This window comes from Prosopis cineraria, unplaced genomic scaffold (assembly GCF_029017545.1).
Source record: "Prosopis cineraria cultivar Desert tree isolate PC_DT_omini unplaced genomic scaffold, ASM2901754v1 PC13, whole genome shotgun sequence".
Taxonomy (NCBI): Eukaryota; Viridiplantae; Streptophyta; class Magnoliopsida; order Fabales; family Fabaceae; genus Prosopis; species Prosopis cineraria.
The window spans coordinates 20,653,221-20,666,100 of NW_026555344.1; positions in this window are offsets into that span (position 1 = coordinate 20,653,221).

Sequence of the window (12,880 nt, forward strand, 5' to 3'; positions counted from 1 at the left end):
AAAAAGAAAAGAAATAAAGTTGCTAGAAAAAGAAAAAAAAAGAAGAAAAAAAAAGAAAAGAAAGAAAAAAATAAAAATAAAAATAAAAAGTTGCCTAGCTCATCCATTCCATTTGTTTTATTATTTCTTATCATTTCTTTCCATCCTCATTGTGTTAAGGTGTTCACTCAATTGAGTTAGGTTATGCTTTGCATATTAAGGGGATATATCTTGATTTAGCATTATTTTGATGCTAACCCTATTTTTTTTTATATACATGCATTTCTTAGACATCCTTTCATTACCTATATCACAACCTAATAAAGTCCATTTGATTCTTGATTGCAAGTGCTATTTAGTGATGGAGATGTAGAAGGGTTACAAATTCATAGTAGGGTTTATCCTAAGAAATTTTGAGTGAAATTTAATACCTTATACACTTTGAGTGATGAGAGCAAACACTTAACCTAGAGAGGCTTACTCTTTGACATTGATTCTTGGTAAGGGTTTGTTTGTGATGTGCATAATTCTTTCGTAATTATTGCCACATTGATTGATAATTTGTAGAAGTTCATGAGCTAGTATTTTAGTGACTTGAAACAATGTTTTTCTCTTATTTCTTTGTCTTATAGTTTCTTTTGGGACCTTTTTCACTTGATTTTGCCCGGAGTGCAAAAGCTAAGTGTGGGGGAATTGATAGAACACATTTGTTACCCACTTTTATTTGTCAATTAGGACCATTTTATTAATGATTTATCACCTTCAAGTGCACACATTGCATTAGATTTGGAACTTTGCCTAAGTTTCTAATATCAGTGCACTAGGGGCATTTTGGTCCAAAAAATGAACTTTTGAGAAAATGTACAAGAAAAATTGACAAAGTGCATTTTATGTCCAGTTGATGAATGGTGAAATTATATTTTTAAAATTCATTTTAGTTTGGGAGTAATTAAATAAAAAAGTCAACACTTTCTTAAGTGTCTTAGTTTGTCCTAGTTTTTGGTTTGCCTTTGTGTGAAAATTTTTATATAATTTTGTGCAGCCTGAAACTTGGTTAATTTAATAAATTCTCCCTTCTAATTATGAATTTAATTCTGGACATGAATTAGATTTTATTATATCATATGCTATTTAATTGAATTATGTGATTTATGTGACATAGGTGGCATGTGACTTGTGCATCAATTGGGCAATTGAGGTCAACACTCCTTGAGGACAATGGCTGATGGTTTGCACGTGAATTATGATTATTTTGAGGGATTAGATCAGCTAAAATGATGTGGATGACACATGGGAAATTAGGCACACATTGGAATCATCTACAAACCAATAGGAAGTTGCCACCTTGCAAGTGTGACAAGGCTCCCATTTACATTTTAATTTCTTTTTCCTTATTTTAATTAAGCTTCAGCTGATGGGAGACACCAAGGAGCACGCCATTTTAAGCCTCAAATGGGATCCAACACATATCTCATTCATCTTCCACATTCTCTCTCTCTTGTTCATAGTGTTCTTCATTTTCTCTCTTTTGTTCTTCATTTTCCAGCACCCTAACCTCCATTTTCAGCCACCAAACCTCCACAAAACTCATACCATTCTTCTCCTCTCTTCATTTTCGTTCCATCCCTTCCATTTTCACAAGGATTGAAGCTCATTTCCATCATTCAAGAGCTATGGAGTTTGGCCTTCACAAGCAATCACTAGGGTTCTTGAAGATGAAGATTGGCTAAGTTTCTTTGTGGAATCCTAGAGAGATGAAGATGGAGGATGAGTCTTGAGCTTCAAATTGGCTAAGTTCTTTTGTTTCCTATCCTCTTCTCTTTTTACTAGATGGTTAGATTCCTTAATCTAGGGTCTAATCATCTTAGCTTATAAATTCTAATTTGAATTTGATGTTGATGTAAAGAGAGAGGATTGTTTCATTTAATTTCTTCCTTGGACAGCCATGACTGAATTTTGCCACTCTTTGTTTGGCACATAATCTTGTGTTTTTCAATTAGTGAATTTCTTGTGTTAATATTGCATAATCTTGTGGTGTTAATGCTTGTGTTGTTGAGTAGCTTGACATAATCTTGTGGTTGCTCAATTTATGTGTTTGACCATGGCTGTTGAGAGAGGATTTTGAATGAATCACTTGGCTAATGTCTTCACCAATTGGTTAATTGAACTAGGGACTTTAATCTAAGACCTAGGGAGGTTAGCTAATTAGGTTAATTGGCTTAGGATAATTTTCTTAAGTCATGACAGCTTTAGTCAAGAGGAAAGGGAAGCTAAACTTAGCCTAATCATGAGAAGATAATGAGTCCAAAATCAACTAATCTCTAGGGTTCCATTATTGTAAAAAGGGAAGTTCATTTCACTCACTTTCACTAGCATTTTAATTACTTGCATATTAGGTAATTAGTTTAGATAATTAGCTAGATAACTAAATTCCTACAAACTTTGGTTGATTTATTTCACTAGATAACTTTCAATTAGACTTAAAACCATTCCTTGGGAGATGACCTAGGGTTGGCCCTATATTGCATTAGGGTTAGCTTTAGTGTAATTTTGAGGATAAGCGACTAATTTTCTATCAGTAATTTTCCATCCATATTGCACAAATAACTCCCAAGCACCGAGCCACCATATACGCCAAAGCTCGAATGAACGTCACCTTCCAACGAAGGCCCAAGTGATGCCTAGGATGCCCTCACTGCCACAGAAACCGAGCTGCTTTTTTTTTATAGCTAATAACAGTGGCGATAGTGATGTAGAGGAAGAGAAGGATGGTGATGAACTCAGCATTTCTTCTATCTCAAGCTTCCTCGTGCATGCTTCGTCTGTGTGTTCTGCTTCTCCTTCACTGGTGCTTTCTATGTCTCCTTCTCTCTCTCGTCCTCCTTCTTATCTCTCATACTCTATTTTTGCTCCATCACTCTCGGTCTCTCTCTTCGTCTATTTTTGTCTCCTCTGTCTCTGTTTTTCTCCAGTTTTTTATCTTCTCTCGGCCTCTTTTCTTTTCTCAGAAAAGCTTTTCTTTGCTCTCAGTTCTCCGATTTTCCTCTTCTTCCCTTTCTTTAGTTCTTCTCTTTTTTTTTCGTTTGTTTTAGTCTCGCTATTCTCTCACCCTACAACGTTCCTGTTTCTCCTTCTCTCCATGCTCTGTTTTTCCTTCATTTTTCTGTCTGGTTTTCTCTCTCCAGTTCCAATTTTTCTCTTGGTCTCGCCTCTCTCTCACGTTTATGGCTCTTTCTTTTTCCATCTCTCCTCCCTCTTCCCTCACGCTGAAACGTTCTTGTCTCTCCTTATCTCCATGCTCTGTTTTTTTATTTTCTTCCATTCCTCCCATTTTGCTCTTCTTCTTCCCTATTTTCTCCATCCCTTTTAGAGTAGAAACAGGGAAGCTTACGTGTGAGGAGAGTTTACGTAGTTTCTCGCTCTGCTCTGCTGTGTGTCTCTGTCTCAAATTTCTTCTACGTTTTTTTCTTCTTCTTTTGCTCTCGGTTTCTCCTTTCTTCTGTCCAGCTGTGTTCTGCGTTTCATGCTCTCTATCTCTCTTCCCTCTTTCTCAGCTTTTTCTGCTTTTTTCGTGCATGCTACACTTCTCTTTTGCTTTTACTGTTGTCCAGTTTTTTCTGCTCGCGTGAGTATCCAGCATTTGCTTTTCTTTGCTTCTTCGTACGTGCATGTGTTTCTTTTTTTGCATGCGTCTCTGAGTCTTTTTCTTTGCGTGTGTGTGTGTGCTGTGCGGTTCTCTTTTTTGTGTGTTGAAAGTGAGTGTATGTGAACCGCATAAGGCTTGTGATAAGCCTTTTTCTTTTTTTTCTTTTAATTAATTTAATTTTTAAACACACACACACATAGATGTATATATATATGTATATATATTTAATGAAAACTAAGATTTAAAGAGAGAAAAGTTAGCTCTCAAAAGTTGACTCCCAATATTTTGGATGATTGAGATAATTTGGGAGAGATTTTAAAAATTTAAACAAGATTTTTTTTATTATTTTAATGAACTAAAAGAAATAAAATTCTAATAAAAAAGATAAAATTAAGCCTTATCAATTAAATTAAAAATTTTTGTTTTGAAGATATAATCCTAAAAGGATTAAATTTTATTTTTGCATTTTTATATATTTTTTTGGTTACTTATTTTTTATTAAATTTAGAAAATGCCTGGACAAAATATGGTGTTCACAACTATCTTAGGCATATCCTCTATATTTACCCTCAACTAATAATACCCAGATCATAGGTTGATCTTAGAAAACACTGAAGCTCCCACTAGCTAATCCAGTAAGTCATCTATCCTTAAAAGTAGGTATTTGTTCTTTATTGTCACCTTATTCAGTTGCTTGTAATCAATGTATAGTCATAGGTTGCCATCCTTCTTCTTTACAAATAAGACTAGCGAACCCCTTGGCAACATGCTAGGGTATATAAAGCCCTTCTCTAACAAGTCCTCAAGCTGCTTCTTGAGTTTTACCAATTTAGAAGGAGCTATTTGATATGGTTCTTTCGAAATAGGTTCGGTACTAGGTGCCAAATTAATAGAGAACTTTACTTCTTGCTCTGGTGGCAAACTTGATATCTCATTAGTAAATGCTTCTAAAAACTCACTCACAACTCGAATATCATCTACACTAACATTGTTACTACCTTCTATTACAAAGAAAATTGCATAGGCCTGACAGCCTTTAAAAACCAATCTTTCAGCTTGAACTATTGACAAAGATCTTAGCTGATTGGTAGTTGCTGTGGAAGTCACAGTAGGTGTCACATGAATTGATAGTAATACCATTCTCTGGCACAATCTAGAGTAGCATTATTCCCTACCAACCAGTCCATTCTAATGATCACATCTAATCCTTGCATAGGAATCAAAATCAGATATATCACAAAAGTTTTGCCCTCAAAGCACAACTCAATTCCCTTACATATCTTACTAGTCTTATCCAGTAATCCAGATGGCATAGATACCTTAACTATATAAGGCAGTTCATTGACAAGAAAATCTATCTTTTCCACACAATCATGTGACACAAATGAATGAGAAACTTTCATGTTAAATTAACTCTTTGCTTGTGAATAGAAATTGTACTTGTGATCAGATTTGGTGTTGTTTGAACCTTCTCCTGAGAAATTGTGTACACTCAACCTAGCACAGTTGATTGCTACTCAGAAGCTCCTTCTTGATTATTAGGGAAATTCTTCACAAAATGGCCTATGCCACCACAAATATAGCAACCTTAACACCTTCCAGGATGGTTTTTTCCACAGATTGTACACACAGGTGAGTGTGCCATACGCACACAAGATGTAAGGGTGGTAGCAATTTGACTCGACTACTGTGGAGCTCTAGAGTCTCTAGCCCTATTAAACCTCCTACTGATAGAACACATTTGTTATCCACTTTTATTTGTCAATTAGGACCATTTTATTAATGATTTATCACCTTCAAGTGCACACATTGCATTAGATTTGGAACTTTGCCTAAGTTTCTAAGATCAGTGCACTAGGGGCATTTTGGTCCAAAAAATGAACTTTTGAGAAAATGTACAAGAAAAATTGACAAAGTGCATTTTATGTCCAGTTGATGAATGGTGAAATTATATTTTTAAAATTCATTTTAGTTTGGGAGTAATTAAATAAAAAAGTCAACACTTTCTTAAGTGTCTTAGTTTGTCCTAGTTTTTGGTTTGCCTTTGTGTGAAAATTTTTATATAATTTTGTGCAGCCTGAAACTTGATTAATTTAATAAATTCTCCCTTCTAATTATGAATTTAATTCTGGACATGAATTAGATTTTATTATATCATATGCTATTTAATTGAATTATGTGATTTATGTGACATAGGTGGCATGTGACTTGTGCATCAATTGGGCAATTGAGGTCAACACTCCTTGAGGACAATGGCTGATGGTTTGCACGTGAATTATGATTATTTTGAGGGATTAGATCAGCTAAAATGATGTGGATGACACATGGGAAATTAGGCACACATTAGAATCATCTACAAACCAATAGGAAGTTGCCACCTTGCAAGTGTGACAAGGCTCCCATTTACATTTTAATTTCTTTTTCCTTATTTTAATTAAGCTTCAGCTGATGGGAGACACCAAGGAGCACGCCATTTTAAGTCCCAAGTGGGATCCAACACATATCTCATTCATCTTCCACATTCTCTCTCTCTTGTTCATAGTGTTCTTCATTTTCTCTCTTTTGTTCTTCATTTTCCAGCACCCTAACCTCCATTTTCAGCCACCAAACCTCCACAAAACTCATACCATTCTTCTCCTCTCTTCATTTTCGTTCCATCCCTTCCATTTTCACAAGGATTGAAGCTCATTTCCATCATTCAAGAGCTATGGAGTTTGGCCTTCACAAGCAATCACTAGGGTTCTTGAAGATGAAGATTGGCTAAGTTTCTTTGTGGAATCCTAGAGAGATGAAGATGGAGGATGAGTCTTGAGCTTCAAATTGGCTAAGTTCTTTTGTTTCCTATCCTCTTCTCTTTTTACTAGATGGTTAGATTCCTTAATCTAGGGTCTAATCATCTTAGCTTATAAATTCTAATTTGAATTTGATGTTGATGTAAAGAGAGAGGATTGTTTCATTTAATTTCTTCCTTGGACAGCCATGACTGAATTTTGCCACTCTTTGTTTGGCACATAATCTTGTGTTTTTCAATTAGTGAATTTCTTGTGTTAATATTGCATAATCTTGTGGTGTTAACGCTTGTGTTATTGAGTAGCTTGACATAATCTTGTGGTTGCTCAATTTATGTGTTTGACCATGGCTGTTGAGAGAGGATTTTGAATGAATCACTTGGCTAATGTCTTCACCAATTGGTTAATTGAACTAGGGACTTTAATCTAAGACCTAGGGAGGTTAGCTAATTAGGTTAATTGGCTTAGGATAATTTTCTTAAGTCATGACAGCTTTAGTCAAGAGGAAAGGGAAGCTAAACTTAGCCTAATCATGAGAAGATAATGAGTCCAAAATCAACTAATCTCTAGGGTTCCATTATTGTAAAAAGGGAAGTTCATTTCACTCACTTTCACTAGCATTTTAATTACTTGCATATTAGGTTATTAGTTTAGATAATTAGCTAGATAACTAAATTCCTACAAACTTTGGTTGATTTATTTCACTAGATAACTTTCAATTAGACTTAAAACCATTCCTTGGGAGATGACCTAGGGTTGGCCCTATATTGCATTAGGGTTAGCTTTAGTGTAATTTTGAGGATAAGCGACTAATTTCCTATCACCTACCCTAGCTAATTACTCCACGTGACTGTGATCCTCTACTAACAACCCTCCTGCCTGAGGATCCTTAACCACTAGTATCAGAACTACCACTCTTTGATACCCCTCTAGTTGGACCTAATGGAGCAGAAAATCACCTATAGTTATCTCTACTCTTCTCAAAACTTACCTCTTGACCCCATCTTGTAGTTATACAAAGTCGGTTACAAGTCTCTTCATAAGTAGCTTCACCTAATAATGCTATCTGTCTTCTATACTTTAGGTGCATCTTCTCAATTAATCTCTTAGCTTTCTATTTACTATCATCCCTCTCATGCAGGTAAGTCACAAACTTAGAAAGCTAGTTGAACTTCTTCATAAAAACTTCCTCATCTATATCACCCTATTGAAATGTATAGAACTCTACTTTGTTCTCATCTCTAAACACCGTAGGGGAGTGGTAGTCAAAGAATCCTTCTTTGAACTACTCCTAGCTAATTTGACTACCACTAGAGGGTCACATTAAATGCCACCAATGTTTGGTATCTTCTATCAACGACACTATGTCTAACATCACTTTTTGCTTAAAGGAACATGGAGTAATCTTAAAGATCATCTCTATTCGCTCAACCCATGTCTTCATATCTCCCTATTTCATACTACCATGAAAAGTTGACAGATTCAACTATGAGAAAGTTTTCCAAACTCAATCCATAGGAATCTTTTGATCTTCCACATCGATCATTGGCCCTCAAACCATGAGAGGTTGCTAGCGTACTAAGTTGTGCCTCAAGTTGTTGCTTAGGCTCTATTCTCTCTTCAGCCTCAGACCTTACCTCTTGCTCAATCTTGACTCCTTGTCATCCCTATTACGATTCAAGGCATCAGGGCCAGCTAGACTTTGTTAAATGTCTAGCATTACTCCCAACATGCATGCCATTATAAGGTCATTACTTTAAGGTCATTCCAGTGGCACCTTTGAATCTTGTGCATCTTGAGCATTTTAAGCTTGTGCGCATCATGGAATCCTACCATGTCATCTCAAAGCACTACAGTAGCTTTACGTACCTTTCCCCCTTCTAAGGAGTAAAGTCAAATAAAGTTAGTAAATAGTTAGTTAGAGGTTGAAAAAGAGTAATGAATGTATAAAAGTTGCAAACAAATGTGATGTAATATACAAAGAGATCAAAACCAAAGAAAACTAATACCAATCTATAAAGTCCCTAATCAATCCAGACTTTACCATTCTCAATTACATAATTGTCAAACAACAATCATATATTATCAAAGTAATAGCCCTCCAATTGTTTCTAAAATGTGAGATCCTAACTTTATCAAAAGCATGTTTAAATAAGAAGACTAATGGAAGCACAAGGCAACCATACGAATCAATAAAACATAACATCTTCACTCAAAAAAAAGGGTCATGTGGTATGTGGTACAAAGCCACAAGCTTGGTTCTTTGTTATGCCATATGTTGCAGCATGGCACACAATGCACCACAGTGCATATGATAGTAAATTTTGCTGTCATATGGCAATTCAGAAGGTGAACTTCCACTACGTGCCATTTCTACATCTGATGTTTGATTAGAGTGATTTAAGAGCTCACACAAAGCTTACAACATAATCTATCTAATGAGAAAAGTTTAGACTCAATTTGATGATCCGATCTAAAATTAGACACCCAGGTGCAAAAAGCTACTTTTTCTTTCAAAAACTCATACCTTAAGTGCTCAATTTTCATTTCTTATCCCGTTAGACCACTTTGGGCCTTGAACTAAGTCTAAAAAGACTATATATACCTAATTGAAACTTCTAATCACATACATCACATCATTTACTTAAATGACATCTCAATCCCACATTACACACTTGTGGACTTATATGAGGCACAATCTATATAACACACACATGTATAAACTTGTTCCACTTTCAATCATCTAAATCTTGTTGGAAATTATGCCCTAGGGCCAATCATTGTACTATGTATATTATTATTTAATGAATTTTTTTTCTATTATCATATCAATTGCATGTTCACTATGATAACTATATCCTTTGACAAACTATAGTAATTATCCTAAATGTCCCTAATCAATCACCTATAAGGGATCATAGATGAAATAAGACTAATATGACTTTAATTAATTACATAGATATAAATCAAAGTCACAAGCACTTGAAGGAGTATAAGGTATTAGATCGACCCACTATGAGAAAGCTACATGGTACAAATCATAAGCTTATCTCATATGTAACCACATCACTAAGTCCTTTGACCTGAGATCATCATAGATTCCTACATGATGACCACTGAACTTTGACCTCATTAAAAGTCACCTTTGACTAGGTGATCATAAAGGTTATGATTGAGTTTAGTGATATTCATGTAAAGGAATATGAGTGATCAATATGAAATTTTTCCACATGTTAATTGAGAGATATTATAGGCCCCTTGATGAGTAAGACTAAGAAAATGTATGCCATACTGCAATTTATGATGGTCTACTCAGAGATTGAGAAAGTGATGGTCAGATGAAGGAGAATGACAATTTCATGTTTCATACTTGACTGAAATATTGCGTGATAAAAGGGATGTGATATGGTTACATGATATGTTATATTGGATCACTGATTCCCATATGAATTGGTTATTTGCAATGTCTTGCTAGAGATCACTTTTGACATGCAAGCTAGTAGCATAATTAGCCTATTGCCAATTTCGTGTGGGCCTATATGGTCACACACAAGAATAGCCCAACTCGAGCTATAATATCCAAGTTCGTTAGATATGAAATGTGTCTAGATTCAATGAATGTAACACTTTTATAGGATGAAAAAATTATATATATATATATATATATATTTGAATATTTATTTGATAAATATTTATATATATTCATGTTTATGTATATATATTTGATATATATAGATGTTTATATGATATTTCAAATTCAAAATATAATATAATATATATATTTTTGAAATATATATACATACACATATGTGTATTTTCATGTATACATATATATAATATAATATGTATATCTAATATATTATAGTATAGTATAGTATAGTATAGTATAGTCCATTATATTGTGTTAGTTTTAAATTTAATTTTAAGTGATAGATTAAATTTAATAACTAATATGATATGAAAGAACATCATGAGAATTTTATAATTTGAATTTATAAGATAAATTCAAATTAGTTATGATATGGATTAAATTTATGAAATAAATTTAATTGAATTTTTGTTGGCCTATTAAAGGAAGACTAAAAGCCTAGTCTATATAGATGATAGATAAGGGGGCGTGCTTCCTAATGAGAGTTAGAAACGTCTTGATGGCAAAATACATTAAGAGCTATAGAAATACCATAGAGAAAAAGTAGTTCAACATTTTGAGAAAACGGACGAACATTTTTTTCAAGCGCTAGCACGCTGTTCAAGTTGAAGAATTTTTTATGTGGATACTAGTAGAGGGAGCAGATCTATATTGTTAGCTTTTGAGATATAATTTCTTCAAGACAACATGTGAAGAGCTTGCACCTAAAAAGGTTCTTGTTTTATCCATCTTGACTTAAACTAGTTTGTTGATCCATATTAAGATAAGGAATTTAAAATTTTAATCTCCATTATGCCTCCTTATCCTACAGTAGTACTAGAGCTAGGTTGAATTATCATTTAAGTTAGGTTTTAGTTGATTATATTCTTGATTTTTCATGTGATGGATTCCTATAGATGAACGTTTCCATAATAATTTCAAAATTTAAATGTGATTTTTTTAAATTAATATATGTTTTTCACGTGATGTTTTTGAAACATATATATAAACTCGTTTTATATATATTTGACTTTTATATGATATAATTAAGTTTACTGTGATGCATATTTTTGTCCATATGATGTGTGTTTGATATGTAATCAATTCGGCTGGATTGCCAATATGATTGATGAGTCCAAAGGGTCTGAGGCAGTAACTTATTCAAAGAGAATAAGATTTTTGAAAGCTCTAGGGGGTGCTGTCGCCCTCTCTCTTGCAAGGTGCTATCTTTTGACCTCACCTGCTAGCTTGTTTAGTGGGATCAACATGGTTCATTGTTTGTAGCACAACCTAATTCACAATTTGTAACTTTTCATATCATATGAATTGTTTATTTGCTATGTTTTATTTGACTTGAAGTTGTTTAGGTATGGTGACATATATGGCTCTAGTTTTACAAGGGTTGTAATTTTTTTTAAATATGTTTAGGTTATCTTAGTGAGACAAGCATGAGTAATGGCGCTACTCATAAAGATTCATTATTGTTTGACATAATTGAGATTATTAAAACAATTTTGGATCTCAATACATTAGATAGGATTGAACATGTCGGATCATACGGTAATTGAATCCCATAAATATCTAAGAGCTACATGTGATGTAATTGGTAAATGAGTTACCTACCTAAATAACTTAACTTTAAGTGTCTTGCCAAAACAAACTTAAATTTAAGTAAAATATGGGTCTTAGCCCATTAATCAATTTTGAGGGTTATTAGTTTTAATAGGAGATATAAAATTAACTTTGTGTATTTTATTATAGAATCATGTCAACTAGTAACATTACTGCATTATCCTTGCGATCAATCCTTGAGAATGACAAACTCAATGGGATGAACTTTCTTGACTAGTTTAAGAACTTGCGAATTGTTCTCAAATAGGAAAGAAAGGCATATGTCCTAGATGAACCCATTCCCGAGGAGCTTGTGAACAATGCTTTAAGAGCTTAAAGGGATACTTACATGAAGCACACCAATGACTTGGTGGATGTAGGATGCTTAATGCTAGCTACCATGGTTCTAGAACTTTAAAGAGATTTAGAACACATGGAGGCTTATGAGATGATTATACATCTTAAGGAAATGTTCCAACAGCAGGTAAGTCAAGAGAGGTATGAGACCACAAAGGCCTTACACTCCTACAAGATGGCTGATGGTGCATCAGTTAGCACTCATGTCTTGAAGATAAAAAGCTATATTGATAACCTTGAGAGGCTTGGATTTCCTCTAAGCCAGGAATTAGCTATAGATTTGATCTTGAACTCACTCTCAAAAAGTTATAACCAGTTTGTTATGAACTATAACATAAAAACATAGAGAAATCCATCTTTGAACTACATGGGATGCTTGAAATTGTTGAGCAAAACATTAAGCAAAAGCCTAGCACCATTTTGATGGTTCAAAAAGGAAAGGGTATGAAAAAGAAAGGAAAAGGCAAGGGTAAGGGAAAGGGTAAAGGCTCAGATGGTAAGACCAAAGAGTCAAACAAGCTTAAAACTAAGCCTCCAAAGAAAGAGTTTGTTACTTTTACAATGAACCTGGTCATAGAAGAGGAACTGCAAGCTCTATTTGAAAGATTTAAAAAAGAAGGAGGATAGCAGGGCTACTCCTTAAGTATTTATGTTATAGACATTTATCTTTCTACTTCTTCTGTATGGGTATTAGATATTGCATGTGGTTCTCATATTAGTACAAATGTGTAGGGTCTTAAAGATAGTAGGAAGCTAATAAAGGGCGAAGTAGACCTACGAGTTAGGAATAGAGCAAGAGTTGCTACATTAGCTGTAGGCACTTATAAATTAGTTTTGCCTAGTGGGCTTTTGTTAGTTTTGAACAATTGC